The sequence below is a fragment of the Chlorocebus sabaeus genome, chromosome 22, assembly GCF_047675955.1.
Source record: "Chlorocebus sabaeus isolate Y175 chromosome 22, mChlSab1.0.hap1, whole genome shotgun sequence".
NCBI classification, from domain to species: Eukaryota; Metazoa; Chordata; class Mammalia; order Primates; family Cercopithecidae; genus Chlorocebus; species Chlorocebus sabaeus.
This window is the reverse complement of record NC_132925.1, coordinates 26,974,863-26,991,158: the sequence shown is the minus strand read 5'-3', so window position 1 is coordinate 26,991,158 and position 16,296 is coordinate 26,974,863. Positions and strand designations below refer to the sequence as shown.

Sequence of the window (16,296 nt, the reverse complement as noted above, 5' to 3'; positions counted from 1 at the left end):
AAAAGTCATATGTTGGAACTTAAACCCCAAGGTGATGGTGTTAAGAGGTGAGGGCTTTGGGAGTTATTATAATTAGGCCAGGAGGGCTCTGTCCTCATGAATGGGATTAATGCCATTATAAAGGAGACTTCAGAAAGCTGCCTGGCCTTTTTCTATCTCTTCTGCCTCGTAAGTACACAGCATTCATCCCTTTTGCCCTCCCACCTTTTGCCATGTGAAGATGCATTAACACGCAGGAACCGTCTTGGAAGCAAGAGCGCAGCTCTCACCAGACACCGAATCTACCTGCACCTTGATCTTGGACTCCCCAGCATCCAGCTATGAGAAATAAATTTTTATTACCCAATCTCAGTATTTTATTATAGCAGTACAAACAAACAGAGACAGATTTTGACAGTCATATGAAACTTCAACTACTTTGTAAAAAGAAAATATAAATGTTGAATGATTGAAGATCATGAAATACTGGACAGTGAGAAAACGTGGGGGTAGTTGTTGTAGAAATGGAGTAGTATTCAGAGACATAACTAATTTAAGCTATCTCTAGGACAGGGTTAAATAACAGAAAAATCAAATGGGCCTCTGACTATTAGTGTGTTTTGTTTGGGTACTAAGGGGTAGAGTTGTATTAGTCCATTTTCATGCAGCTAATAAAGACATACCCAAGACTGGGTAATTAATTAAGAAAACAGAGGTTTAATGGACTCACAGTTCCACGTGGCTGGGGAGGCTTCACAATCATGGTGGAAGGTGAAAGGCATGTCTTACATGGCAGCAGGCAAGATGGAATGAGAGCCAAGTGAGAGCAGAAACCCCTCTTATAAAACCGTCAGTTCTTGTGAGGGAAAGCAGAAACCCGTCTTAAAAAACCATCAGTTCTTGTGAGGCTTATTCACTACCACAAGAACAGTATGATTTGCCTCCATGATTTAATTATCTCCCACCAGGTCCCTCCCACAACACATGGGAATTATGGGAGCTACAGTTCAAGATGAGACTTGGGTGGCGACACAGCCAAACCATATCAAGAGTGTTCAGCTTTAAAGAGTGCCTGAGAGTATGGTCCAGGAGTTTGGATATCTGTAGCTATTGTGACCCTTGGCGTAAACTGATAACTTTCAAAATTAAAAGAATTCATCTTAAACTGTTAGTTCCTCTGAAATACCAGCAAAACACTCAGGTTTGAGAATTTCTGACCACTGTCTATTAGTTTTAGGTCAATAACTAGAAGATAATTAGGCTAAGAGCTCTATCAGTTATTTTACATTTGGGGTGATAAATGTCAATATTTACATGTAGGATTTAGGTCCTTTTGTGTGGATCTTTGCATTGTGGCAAATTGAGGAAACCCTAGATATTTGGGATGATTGATTTGGATTGCTAGAAGGAGCCTTCCCTGTTTTTCACCACAAAAATATTGGTTATTTCCATGACCTCAGTATCCCAGGAAAAAGTGAATGAAATAGCTAAAGGGAAAACACCTAGGTAATTACTTCTGTTAATTATTTAATGTTGGTAAATAGAGTATTTCATAGAGATTTTAACTGATCAAGGAGAGGAAATATTTTTTGTTCTGTATGAATGCAACCTGATAATTCTACTAAAGCAAGAATAGAATAAAAATCTTTCCACTGACACAGATTGTGGTGGATATGGGATGTAATACAGCAGAAAAGAAAAACACAGGCTCAAAATGGAGATAACACATAGCTGAGAGAAACTTTCCTAGGTAATAAGCACTTGCAGCTAAGATTTCCTAGGGTGTTTTGGAAGAAAACAACTGCCACAGAAATGCAGTTGGGAAAGACTATGTTGAAATTATGAATTTTGCCATTTGTATAAAGAGAACAAATATTATTTGTGAATTGTACTGAAAACATGGATATAAAGAAGTGATCATTGGGTGGTGGAGGAGGAGCGAGCCAGGCCGGATGGCGGCTGCACAGTCTCTGGGATCCCCAGGCCCGGAGTGGGGTCTGTGCATGGCTGGCTGGCTCTGCCCCACGTCCAGTCCCGAGCAGGCCTGCCTTGGGCCAGCCCGACGTAACTGAGCTCAGTGGACCCTGAGGAAGGAGCAGGTCCATTGCAGAGCCGGAGGGTGGGAGGAACGTGACATCACAGAAATGGTTTCACCCAAATATCACTGGTGTGGAGGCAGAAAACCTACTGTTGACAAGAGGAGTTGATGGCAGCTTTTTGGCAAGGCCTAACCCTGGAGACTTCACACTTTCTGTTAGAAGAAATGGAGCTGTCACCCACATCAAGAATCAGAACACTAGTGATTATTGTGACCTGTGTGGAGGGGAGAAGTTTGCCACTTTGACTGAGTTGGTCCAGTATTACATGGAACATCACGAGCAATTAAAAGAGAAGAATGGAGATGTTATTGAGCTTAAATATCCTCTGAACTGTGCAGATCCTACCTCTGAAAGGCGGTTTCATGGACACCTCTCTGGGAAAGAAGCAGAGAAATTATTAACTGACAAAACAAAGTATGGTAGCTTTCTTGTACGCGACAGCCAAAGCCACCCTGGAGATTTTGTTCTCTCTGTGTGCACTGGTGATGACAAAGGGGAGAGCAATGATGGCAAGTCTAAAGTGACTCATGTCATGCATGATTCGCTGTCAGGAACTGAAATATGACGTTAGTGGAGGAGAAAGGTTTGATTCTTTGACAGATCTTGCAGAACATTACAAGAAGAATCCTATGGTGGAAACATTGAGTACAGTACTACAATTCAAGCAGCCCCTTAACACGACTTGTGTAAATGCTGCTGAAATAGAAAGCAGAGTTCAAGAACTAAGCAAATTAGCTAAGACCACAGATTAAGTCAAACAAGGCTTTTGGGAAGAATTTTGAGACCCTCCAACAACAGGAGCGCAAACTTCTCTACAGCCAAAAAGAGGGTCAAAGGCAAGAAAAAAAAAAAAAAAAACAAACATAGATATAAAAACATCTGCCCTTTGATCATAGGGTTGTCCTACACAACGGTGATCCCAGTCAGCCTGTTTCAGATTACATCAATGCAACTATAACCGTGCTTAAATTTGAAATCAAGTGCAACAATTCAAAGCCCAAAAAGAGTTACATTGCCACACAAGGCTGCCTGCAAAACAAGGTGAATGACTTTTGGCGGATGGTGTTCCAAGAAGACTCCCAGGTGATTGTCATGACAAGGAAAGAAATGGAGAGAGGAAAGAGTAAATGTGTCAAATATTGGCCTGATGAGTATACTTTAAAAGCATATGGCGTCATGTGTGGTAGGAACATCAAAGAAAGCACCACTCATTACTATAAGCTAAGAGAACTTAAACTTTCAAAGGTTGGACAAGGGAATATGGAGAGAATGGTCTGGCAATACCACTTTTGGACCTGGCTGGGCCATGGAGTGCCCAGCAACCCCGGGGGCATGCTGGACTTCCTGGAGGAGGTGCACCATAAGCAGGGGAGCATCATGGATGCAGGGCCGGTTGTGGTGCACTGCAGTGCTGGCATTGGCCGGACAGGGACCTTCATTGTGATTGATATTCTTATTGACATCATCAGAGAGAAAGGTGTTGACTGCAACATTGATGTTCCCAAAACCATCCACGTGGTGTAGTCTCAGAGGTCAGGGATGGTCCAGACAGAAGCATAGTACCGATTTATCTATATGGCGGTCAGTTCTTCAATCTGAGCTGGGCTCAGCTGGGCTGTTCCTCTGCCAGCCTGCAGGTGGCCGCTCAATGTGGTTAGCAGGTCGGAGGAGAGACCGGGATGGCTGGGGTTCTCTCTCTGCCTGCAGTCCTGAGTCTCTCCTTCTCTGTGTAGTCTCTTTCAGTGGCCTAGCTGGCGGGGTAACTAGACATCTCACTTGCAGTTCACAGCTCCCAAGAGCTCAAAAGCGGAAATGGCCAGTCTTTCTGAAGACTTAAGTCCCGATTTGTCTCAGTGTCCCTTCTACTGCCCTCTATTGGATGATGACGATGATGAATGTTTCTAATTAGAAGAGCGCTGGAGTATGCCCTCTACTTATTAAACAAGTCACAAGCCCAGCCCAGATTCAAGGAAAGGGTGTGAAGTGGAGGTGCAGTTAATTGGAGGCCACTAGTCTAACAGACGGTCACAACCAGTGCCATGGAAAACCAAAGATACTAGCAAAAGTAGAAGTTGCTAGTGACCTTTGGAAGCCAAAGTCACTTACAATAGCTGGGACAAAGTGAAAATCAAACTGAGAAATAAGGAGAGGGCCTTCAAGGAGCTTCCTGAATGATTTCTGCCAGCCCTGAGCCTATTTTTGGAACCAGCACTTGGAGAAACTGATCCTGTGAGAATGGATGTGTTTACGGACACAGGGCTTTTGAGAGCAGCACCACCCCACTGGGCCACCCCCAGACTTGAGAATGTGATACTTTCTTAATGCCTCTGGTTTTGAGTCAGGCCACAGTGAGAAGAAACAGCCCTCACACACCTCCAGCCAGGTTGAACGAGCTCATTTTTATTTTAGCCAACGGTAAGATTTTCTAATGTTCTATCTTAAGTGCCTTCTCCAAAGACATCCTTCTTTGCCTCTTATGTTGAATCATCATTCAGTGCAGATATTTCAGTGAAGATATAATTGGTTGACTTGTGTAACGGTAATAAAATGCTATGGCATCTTTACCGTGAAAAAAAAAAAAGAGAGAAGTGAGCATTACAATAGATATTTATGGACAATATCATTGGTGTTGAATGCAGACAAGGTTTGCAGATGGAAAAAAAGTAGATGACTAACCAAACCTGAGGCCAAACAGAGTAGTACTAGGTCATTTCCTTGGCTTCCCTAATTCCCCAGGAGGGAAGAGCTGGGTGCTAATCTACTAATACCAATAAACTGCTCTTCCTTTGCCCCTAATTATTTATTGTTCTATAGGTGAGCAGAAGAGGGCGAGTGTGTTTGAGGGTGAGTAAAGGTCAAGTTTCCGTATCTGCAACAAAGCATTTGTGGTTCAAAATCTCCTCTTGCATTCTAATAAGGGTGGACCCTGAAAGCATACTTTTATTTGCTGAGGTGGATGGTGAGTGAGGATACAAACTGGGGAAGTTAAGGATCTACTACATTGCTTAATTTAATGAAAGTACATTGAGAGGTTGGGGAAGGTAGTTCTGGAAGCAGTGAGTTGGCTACAGATGTGGAGAAGAATTTTAAGCAACTGAAGTTGGAGAGGAAATTGGGGGCAAAGGAAGAGCAGTTTAAAGCAGAGCATTTCTGATTATCTTGCTGGGTAGTTAGAACTCTCTTTTTCATTTCCACATAGACACTTCAGCCAGAGTGACTTCTATTTTTAGAGTGGTGTGTGTGTGTGTGTGTGTGTTTAGATGTGACATATTGAAGCTGCATCCTTGGCTGGGGTAAATACCTGAGGTTCGTTGTCTCCTGCCAGGGAAATCGAGGACGCGGATACACAGGAAGTGAGTTGAAGGGTGGAGGTTTGGCCAGGCATGGTGGCTCACACCTGTAATCCCAGCACTTTGGGAGGCCAAGGTGAGCGGATCACTTGAGGTCAGGAATTTGAGACTAGCCTCACTAATATGGTGAAACCCCATCTGTACTAAAAATACAAAAATTAGCTGGGAGTAGTGGCAGTTGCCTGTAATCCCAGCTACTTGGGAGGCTGAGGCAGGAGAATCACTTGAACTTGAGAGGTGAAGGTTGCAGTGAGCCGAGATCGCACCATTGCACTCCAGCCTGTGGGACAAGAGTGAGACTTCGACTCAAAAAAAAAAAAAAAAAAAAAAAAAAAGAGTGGAGGTTTAATAGGTGAAAAAAAGGAAAGAGAATAACTATCCTGCAGAGAGAGACAGGGGGAGGTTCCCGAGTGGGTCTTCTGGTTTTGTGGTCAAATGCATGAGGTTTTATAGACGAGCTTGAGGAGGTAGTGTCTGATTTACATAGGGCCCAAAGATTGGTTGGACCAGGTATGGTATTTATATAGTGTGCGAAGAAGCTGGTCACCCCACCCTAATCTTTTATTATGCAGATGGATTCTCTACCTGGCCAGCGCCATGTTGTCTGTTCCTTACTGTACATGTGGTTGACAAAAGGGAAGATGGAGCTGCTATACTGAACATGCCTAGCCCCCAGGTAGCCTTTTCCTATTGGCACAGCTGCCGGCATTTACCTGTGCAAGCTTTTCACTTGCTTATCTGTGCTTGCAGCTTGATTTTTCAGGCTGCTTTTCGTTATAGAAGAAATTATTTGGGGGCTGCTTTTTATTAAAAGGAAAGCTTACCAAGGACTCTCTTACCCTCACTAACTTCCTAAATAATTTCTTTCTAGCTCCTATATCAATATCAGGTCTGACTTCAAGGTACATTTGGGAGGAGATGAGGGAAGCCCAGTGTGGCCAGTCTCATTTGAATTACAAGTGAATAAGTTGAATTTTAAGCTGTATGCAATTATTATTCTATAATCTATCATATATGTTTAATCACATGATAGATTATAGAACCATAATTTATCTTTATTTTTATAGAATACTTATTTAATCCCCACGCCTCTCGGAGTTTATTACACAAAATTAACTGAGTTGGAATATGTACTGAGGATTGCAGTCCAGATTCTGTGGCTAGAGGGTAGAGGGAGTAATAGAGGTTTTTATAGAATGATTCCAGACAAACTTTCATTTCTGTTGACATGAGCTTGACATAATATACGCCTACAAGTTATCATTATTTGTAGATTAATAGGACAGTTTATAAGCTTCGTATCCATTTTAGTCAAGATATAATTCTTTATACAACTAATGAGAGATTGTTAGCACATAAATAACATTCCAAGAGTGTGTTTTGTCCATTTCAGTAAGTCAAATACTTATTCAATTGGTGATAAAAGCAAGAGCTAAATTCAGGAGCACTTTATGTCCTTCCTCAGTTGAAGGTATAACGGGAAGTAAATTAAGGTTCTATATAATTTATTGGATTTTTAAAAGCTTTGTGCACTTTTCCTAAAAATGCCTTGAGGCATTAACAATAAAATTAACTTAAGCTTCTGCATCTACTTATAGCCATAATGATACATTCAAATGGAAATCAAGAGCATGCAAATCAAGCAATATGCTGTTACCCTTAGAATATTGAAGGGTGCATTAAAGATATATAGTTATTTTAATAAGCAAGGATGAAAACCTTTCATTTGTCCTCTTTTTATACATTCTGTACTTCTCTTGATGGAGCAGCAAAACAAACAAAACCACCAAGAAACCAAAACTCCCCCAAAACTAATAGAAGCTAAGGTTCAGGGACTCTACTTGGAATGTGAATTTCCAAGTCTTTTCTTCTCTGTCTGTGCCCTGCCACAGCCCCTCCTCCCTCACACTGTGCTGGGGATGGCTCTGCTTCTTGCACACACAGCAGTCCTCCATCGTAGAGCTATGCTGGTCACACACACCTTACCTGAGTGCTTGCTGCCAGAGAGCGGCATGCATCATTGTTCTAGAAAGTGGTCTTTCTAGTAGATTGCTAGAGGGCCCTTTACCTTTATGCTTTATTTATTAAAAAAAATTCTAAAATGGAAGAAGGGGGAGTAGAAATATACAGCATAATTCATGTGGGAAATAAAAGGAGCTTTGAAATTTTTCTGTAACTGATTTTGTCTTGCATTGTGATCTCTTTTGTGCTAATGAGGTAAAAAAACTTTACAATTAAAGATAATTAAGACTCTACTGGTGAAAACAGCCTCATTAGATAAATATTCAAGCCATTCGAAGTTCAAACTCTCTCTCAGAGCTATTTCTTTTCATACAGGTGATACCCCTGCCTCCCTCTCTTCCTTCCCAGGGTGGCAGGTAGGTGCAGGAGGCGACTTAAGTGTTGTCACAGTGGTGGGTGGGAACTAGAAGCCTGGACGCTGGAATAGGCGCAAATCCACCGAGTCCTCACCACCAATGTCTCCTGTCCTGCTTGTTTGTGGGGAGAGACCTTGGCCTCGCTGCCTTTATCACTGACATTATCTGGTGCCCAGCATGAATAGTGCAGTGGGCTCTAGATTGCTGGACTGTTCCTGATGGTGTCTTCCTTCCCCACCTCTGCTGTCGCTGATGCTCTGGATCCCTGAGGTTTGGCTGTGACTGTCATTTAGCCCCAGCTTGACAGTCGGTCATTCTGCTCACATTCTCGGCATCACTTCTCTGTCTGTGCTTATGTGCCAGGCCAGCTCACTAACCTGCAACCTCAGCTATTCCCTCTGGGACAGAGGACGTTGAGGGGTTACTTGCATGTCACATTGAGGACCTGGAGAACTCAAGGTACAGTCTCAGGCCTTCTCTCTGTCTAAGCCTGTCATGAGCTATTTCATTTCAACATAGTGACTCCAGGTTGGCAAAGGTGATTTGAGAGGTTGCGTTTCAGAGTTCCAATGGCATTTGACTTTCCCTTTAATCTTGGGTATTTCTATTACTCTTCTTGACCCTGATCTATAGGTCTTTGTAGTCCCTCCTCTCCACTGCTGTTTTCCTCTTATTTTTCCCTGTGAAGAAGGAGCCATTTATCTATGGGAAATATAAAGGAGAAAAAAAAGAAAAAGGTGATCAATTCCCTGTAATCTTTAGTCAAACACACATCTCAGTCCCAGCTCTCCAGGGTTTGTTGTGTTCTGTGACATCAGCTCCTTTGATGCCTGCAAGTGCAGATGCACAGCCAGTGCCTGTGTTAGCAGGTAATTGGTAGAGAGAAGAGAAGCCACAGAGAGCATGCTAGGAGGATCTGTCACAAAAATTGTGGTCAATAACTTCAGAGTGCCAGCAACAGGAATGCAAGACAGTTGTCACATAGAAGTATGGATTTGTTTTCACTGACTCTGTTCATCTCCTCAATTGAGAAATGAACTAGCTCAGTGACTTTTGTTTGCTTCTTGTGTTTAACCCCTCATGGAAAGAACAGAATAGGCACCAATAATTTTATTTTTACTATATTCTTACATAGCAACTCTATTAGTTTGCTAGGGCTGCCATACCAAACCCCACAGACTGGATGGCGGAACATTTATAAACAATTATTATAAACAATAAACAGACATTTATTTTCTCACAGCTCTGGAGGCTGGAAGTCCAAGATCAAGGTGGGGGTAGGTTTGGTTTCTTCCAAGGCTTCTCTTCTCGGCTTGCAGAGGAACCCCTTGTTACTGTGTGCATGGCCTTCTGTGGCCACTCATCCCTGGTGTCTCCTCCTCTTCTTAGGAAGATACAAGCCATATTGGATTAGGGCCCCACCCTAACAGCCTCATTTAAACTTAATCACCTCTTTAAAAACCTCATCTCCAAATATGGTTACCTTCCGAGGTACTGGGAGTTGATACTGAAACATGAATTCACGAGGGGACACAATTCAGCCCATAATAGCAATGGCATTCTAAGGAATTTCAGTACTTTTAAATCATAACCATTACTGAAACAAAAGTTAATACTATCCCTGCTATTCAGATCATGAGACACAAGAATAGGGAATGGTTACATCAGAGGTTTCAAAGCTCAGGGGAGAAAGTGAGAACTTAATTCAGTTCTCTCAGAATGAATGGGATATAGGCTCCTATATTTTAAATTTTCTTCCTTTAATTACACAAAAGTACTTTAATATGTGATTGGTGGAGAGATTTCAAACTATCCAGAAAAATATGGCATCATTGTCTTTCTGACTTTATATTTTATATTCACTGTTTCTGACTTTATAGTCACTCTTTCTTTGTCCCAGAGATTAATATTTTAGTATCTATTCTTTCTGATTAAAAAATAATATTCATACATAAATATAATGTGCAGGTTTGAAAATTTTAATTTTGTTTTTCTAAGATGGGTTAGTACTATATGTACTGTTGTTTGGCTTGTTTTGTTTCACTTAACGTGATGACTGACAGTTCTTTCTATGTTAGCATAAGGCAAGGTTTCTCAGCCTTGGCACGATTGACATTTGGGGATAGATAATTTTTTGTTGGGAGGGTGCTGTCCTGTGCGTTGTAAGGTGTTTAGCACCATGCCTGGCCTCCATTCAATAGATGCCAGTAGCACTCGTCCCTCTGCCAGTCATGTCAACAAAAAATGTCTCTAGATACTTATTGCCAAATGTCCACTGGTGGACAAAACTGCTCCCAGTTGAACACTGGTATAAAGAGATTTCTCTAATTTTTAAAAATTGCTGCATATCCAGTGCATGGATTACACCATAGTTTATTTTATAATCTTCCTATTAATGGAAATTTAAGATTTTCCATTTTGTTACCATTAAGAGCAATCCTGCATCAACCATCCTTACATATGACTCTTTGCTATGTGTACTAACCACCTTAGATTAAAATAGATTGCCAGAAATTCAGTTGCTGTGTCAAGGAAAATTCATATTTTATATTTTAATAGATGCTATGAAATTATCCTTCAAAAGCTTTGTACAATTTGGATTTCCTGAAATGAGTGCCCGTTTCTTCACAACCTTGCCAACGCTGAATAATATCAAATCTTCTAATTTTGTTAGTGTGACTGAAAATGTTCATCTTGTTATATTTCTCTAATTACTAGAACTTAAGCATCTGTGTACTTGTATTTCTGTTTGTGTGCCCTGTTTGTCTTTCTTGCCCCAACCATTTTTTTGAGTGGTTTGATTTGTAGGAATTCTTCGTATGTATTCTGGCTCCGAATCTTCCTATTACTGCATGCATTGCAAATTTTTTCTCCCAATCTGTTGCTTATTTTCTAACTTTGTTAACACAGCCTTTTATGAACAGGAATTTAATTTTTTACAGTTAAGCATTTGAAACTTATTTAAGACAGCCTTCCAAACTTCTCTTACATAATGCTTTGTAGTTTTATTCCTCTTGATGGATTTTTATCATGCTTCACTTTTTATCATGCTTCACTTTTTATCATTTTGTTCTTTCACCCATCTATAATCTATTTTTAAGACTTTTTTTAACAGGAGTTTTAGGGCCACAGCGAAGCTTTCCATTTATTCCCTATCCCGACACATGCATAGCCTCCCTTTTTATCAACATTCCCCACCGAAGTGGTACATTTGTTATAATTGATAAACCCACACTGACACATAATCGCCCAGAGTCCATAGTTTACATTAGGGTTCACTCTTGGTGTTGTACATCCTATGGGTTTGGATAAGTGTATAATGTCATGTACTCATCACTAGAGTATCATACAGGGCATTTTCGCTGCCCCCGAATCCTCTGTGCTCCACCTATTCATCCCTCTCCCCAGCCCCAATCCCTGGCAATCACTAATCTTTTTACTGTCTTCATAGTTTTGCCTTTTCCAGATGTGATATAGTTGAAATCACACAGTGTGCAGTCTTTTCAGATTGCTTTCTTTCACCTAGTAATATGCATTTAGCTTTCCTCCCTCTATTTTCATGACTTGATAGTTCATTTCTTTTTTATCACTGAATAATATTCCACTGTCTGCATGTACTACATTTTATTTATCCATTCACTGACAGCAGGACATCTCGGTCACTCTGCTAATCACCTTAGATTAAAATAGATTGCCAGAAATTCAGTTGCTGGGTCATGGAAAATGCATATTTTATATTTTAATAGATGCTTATGAAATTATCCTTCAAAAGCTTCATACAATTTGGATTTCCTGAAATGAGTGCTCATTTCTTCACAACCTTGCCAATGCTGAAAGTTTTGAAAATTATATATTAAGTTACTACAGTCATCCAGGTGTAGATTTTTGTGTGGACATGTTTTCAACTCCTTTGGGTAACTATGAAGGTGCATGACTGATTGCTGAATCTTATGGTAAGAGTATGTTTAGTTTTGTAAGAAACTGCCAAACTCTTTTCCAAAGTGGTTGTACCATTTCACATTTCCACCAACAATGAATGAGAGTTCCTGTTGTTCCACATCCTTGCCAGCATTTGGTGGTGTTAATATTCTAGATTTTGGTCATTTAAATAGATTTGTAGTTGTATCTCATTGTTTTAATTTGCATTCCTCTGATGACATATGATGTTGAACGTATTTTTCATATGTTTATTTGCCATCTGTATGTCTTCTTTGGTCAGGTGAATGCCAATGCCTTTGGCCTATTTTTTAATTGGGTTGTTTATTTTCTTATTGTTGAGTATTAAGTGTTCTTTGGATTTTTTGGACAACAGCACTTTATTAGATGTGTCTTTTGCAAATATCTTCTACCACACTGTGGCTTTTCTTCTAAGTCTTTTGATATTATATTTTGCAGAGCAGAAGTTTTTAATTTTAATAAAGTCCAGCTATCAGTTATTTCTTTCATTGATGATGACTTTGGTGTTCAACATGGTTAAAAAGTCATTGCCATACCTAAGGTCATCTAGGTTTTCTTTTATGTTATCCTCTAGAAGTTTTTAGTTTTATGCTTTACCTAGTACCATGATCCATTTTAAGTGAATTTTCATGAAGGGTGTAAGGTCTGCGTCTAGATTTATTTATTTTTTTGCAAGAGATATCGAATGTTTCCTGTACCACTTGTTGAAAAAGCTGTCTTTGCTTCATTGCATTGCCTTTGCTCCTTTGTCAAAGATCAGTTGACTATAGTTATGTGGGTCTATTTCTGGGTTCTATATTCCCTTTCATTGGTCTATTTGTGTATTCTTTTACTAATACCACACTGTTTTGATTAGTGTAGCTTGATACTAAGTCTTGAAGTCCGGTAGTGGCAGTTCTCCAACTTCGTTCTTTTCCTTCAATATTGTGTTGGCTGTTCCAGGTCTTTTGTCTCTCCATAAAAACTCTAGAATCTGTTTGTTGTTATCTACAAAATAACTTGGTGGGATTTGGTTTGGGATTGTGTTGAATCTATAGATTGAGTTGGGAAAAACTGACATAATGACAATATTGAGTCTTTCTAGCCACGAATATGGACTATCTCTTCATTTATTTAGTTCTTCTTTATTTTGTTTATCAGAGTTTTGTAGTTTTTGTCATGTCGCTCTGGTACATATTTTCTTAGATTTATAACTAAGTATTTTACTTATTTGGGTGGTAATGTAAATAATATTATGATTTTATTTTCAATTCCAATTGTTTATGTCTGGTATATATAAAAGTGATTGACTTTTGTATATTAACCTTGTATCTGCAATCTTACTATAATCACTTATTAGTTCCAAAAGTTTTTTGTGGATTATTTTGGATTTTCTACATAAAGAATCATATTATCTGATAACAAAGACGGTTTTATTTCTTCTATCTCCATTTGTATACCTCTTGTTTCTTTTTCATGGCTCATTGTATTAGCTAGAACATCTAGTACAATGTTGAAAAGGAATGATGAGAAGGGACATCCTTATCTTGGTCCTGATCTTAGTGGGAAAGCTTCGAGTTTTTCACCATTAAGTATGATGTCATGCATAGTTGCTTGTAGATTTTTTAAATCAAGTAGTAGAAATTCCCCTTTGTTCTTAGTTTACTGGCATGTTTTAATCATGAATGGATGTTGGATTTTGTCAAATGCTTTTTCTGTATCTCTTGACAAAATCATGTGATTTTTGTTTTTTAAGCTATTGATGTGATAGATTACATTAATTGATTTTCAAGTTTTGAATCTGCCTTGCATACCTTTTATATTCACTGCAGATTAATTAAACTTTGTACTCAGGAAGGAGAACAATGAAAGAGTTAGAAAGGGTCTGAAAGAATACAGCCTTGCATACCTCATATAAATCCCTGTAATTTATTTTTTATAAATGGTTTCATATAAGAATTTTTTTTTCTATTTCTAAATCAAGCATTTGTGTAAACACATTTGAAGCTGTTTGACCAATCTTCATATGGGTTGCTGTGTCTAACACAAACATGATAATAAAAAACAAATACAATTTGCATTTCTATTCATATTAAAATTATTTATAGATCGCCTATCTCTCCTTTACATAGAGAATTTGTGGCACTTAGGACAGGTGATTTTCTTTTTTTTTTTTTTTTTTTTGAGATGGAGTCTCGCTCTGTCACCCAGGCTGGAGTGCAGTGGTGTGATCTCGGCTCACTGCAAGCTCTCCTCCCGGGTTCATGCCATTCTCCTGCCTCAGCCTCCCAAGTAGCTGGGACTACAGGTGCCCGCCACCACGCCTGGCTAATTTTTTGTGTTTTTAGTAGAGACAGATTTCACCATGTTAGCCAGGATGGTCTCCATCTCCTGACCTCGTGATCTGCCTGTCTCAGCCTCCCAAAGTGCTGGGATTACAGGGACAGGTGATTTTCTAACTTATGCCATCATTATTCCTACTGGCTACCTTGCTGAAAGCGGATGGAATAGAGCTCTCCCTGAGTAAGGAAGAAAAGAGCAGAATTCTGATTATTTGTAGCAGGTGGTTGTTTTTCAGAAAGCAGGATCATCATCCACATGAGGTCTTTGAATTTCCTTTTCATTTTGCTGTTGCCAATCCTCTTTATTTATACCATCCAAGACCTAAATTTTCTTTTTCAATCCCGTTGTTGGTTACTCTGGCTGGCTGCAAACGAGATCATCACATATTGAAGGACCTGTTCTTATTGGATTGCGAAACCATGAGGATGACCAGGTGAAGGGGGCAAGGTGCAGGAGGGTCTAGGAGGCAAAGATCTGAAAGGGGCTGCTGTAAAGGTAGCAGCCCAGAGCCTGAAGCTTTAGCAGAGATGGAACAAATCTGTGCATTCCCTACACTTGGTTACCAATTCTGCCCCCACACTGGATGAGTTCAAACCCTTTTATATTCACTGCAGATTAATTAAACTTTGTACTCAGGAAGGAGAACAACCAAAGAAGTAGAAAGGGTCTGCAAGAATATAGCACGTGTAATATTGTACATGAATTAGAACAAAATAAAAATGTAAGTGGGAGGTGATGTCTGTTTCCTCCTCTCCGAACTCATCTCGTACGAGCCTGTCCTTCCACTCTCACCAAACTCTGGCCATGCCTCCTCCTTGCTGCTCCATGAACACACCAAGAGACTGCTGTTGTGGATCTTGCCAGTTTGACCAGAGCACTCTTCCCCCAGTCTCCCCAGCCTATTAGCTCCCTTTCTTCAGTCTAGGCACACAGAAACCTGTTAATGAGACCTTCCCTGGGCATTGCCTGTGCAATAACATGCCTCTTCACTCACCTGGCCCAAGTTTATCTTTCTCTGTAGCCTTTAATACCTTCTGCTGTCCTATATATTTCACTTGTGCACATTGATTACTGTCTGCTTCTCTTACTGAAATGCAAATTCAAAGAGGGAGTTTCTTGTTTCTTTGGTTCATACCATGTCTCCAGTGCCTACAACAGTAACTGGTGCTCAATACATATTTGTGCTGAATGAATAAATATATTCAGATTATTCAGCTAAGACATGGGGAAGATAAGGTGTGAAATGCTATCATCTGATTGCTGATTTTTTTTTTTTATTCTTAGAGACTCCATTTAAAACAAATATAATATTCCAGGATGAGGGAAATATACTTCTATTGTAGTTTTGTCTGTATCATTTACGGTACGTCTAAGTTTTGGTAACTTAAAGGGCATATTAAATGTGCTGAAATAAATGCTGTTGTCAGTAACTTTGGAGTATTGTGAGATAAGGAAGCAGAAACTAAGGGAAGCAGTGTTACTAAGATAGATTTCCATTCTGCCTGTGGCTAGCTTGCACCTCTCTATGAGGTCATCCATGCAGATCTTTCTATTTCAAGCTTGTTTCAGTAAAGTGCACTTTTAGGTAGAGAGTTCTTCTTTTTTGAATAATAGGATCAATGAAAGATTAGTGGGATGTTCCTTGAAAACTAACAAGTCAGCCAACAGAGGACACACATATGTTTGGGTACAGATAATACTTTTTCTTCCATAGTACCCATTTCCCAGTAATTGTGAACATTTTCTCTTTACCTTATATTATTATATAGATAATAGAATCAACTGTATATAGTTTTAATAAGAGCACTGTAATCTGCAGAGGGTCAAATAAAACCTGTGAACCCTGCTTTCCTGTCTTGTATATTTTCATAGAATGTTTGAATCTTTTTGCAATGCAAAATTTAAAAAATAAAATGCCTGGAGAGTATTGCCCTGAAATTGTATCCATTTTCAAATCTTATTTCAAGTTATATTTTCTCCATGAGATCATCCTGAACTCTTCAACCTGTTTGGAGCTTCCTACCTTAGGACAAAGAACTACTTTGGACTTTCCTGAAAATTCTTGCTGGCTTTGTATTCTAATAAACTATATGTACATGTCTCATTTGCTCCATGAGATTATACTTTAAAATTTTATAGATAAACTTGGGATAGGCCTTTTAAAATTGAAAAACAATGTCAGCTTCATAATAAGATAAAATGGGATTTTAA

The 16,296-nt window shown here is 39.5% G+C and overlaps 1 long non-coding RNA gene and 1 pseudogene across 2 annotated transcripts in view; both read left to right on the top strand.

The window, feature by feature from the left end:
* Positions 1-16,296, top strand: part of LOC140709815 (uncharacterized) — a 342,945-nt gene that overhangs the window by 124,574 nt on the left and 202,075 nt on the right. The window lies entirely within an intron of this gene.
* On the top strand, positions 1,932-3,677 carry LOC103228681 (tyrosine-protein phosphatase non-receptor type 11-like; annotated as a pseudogene).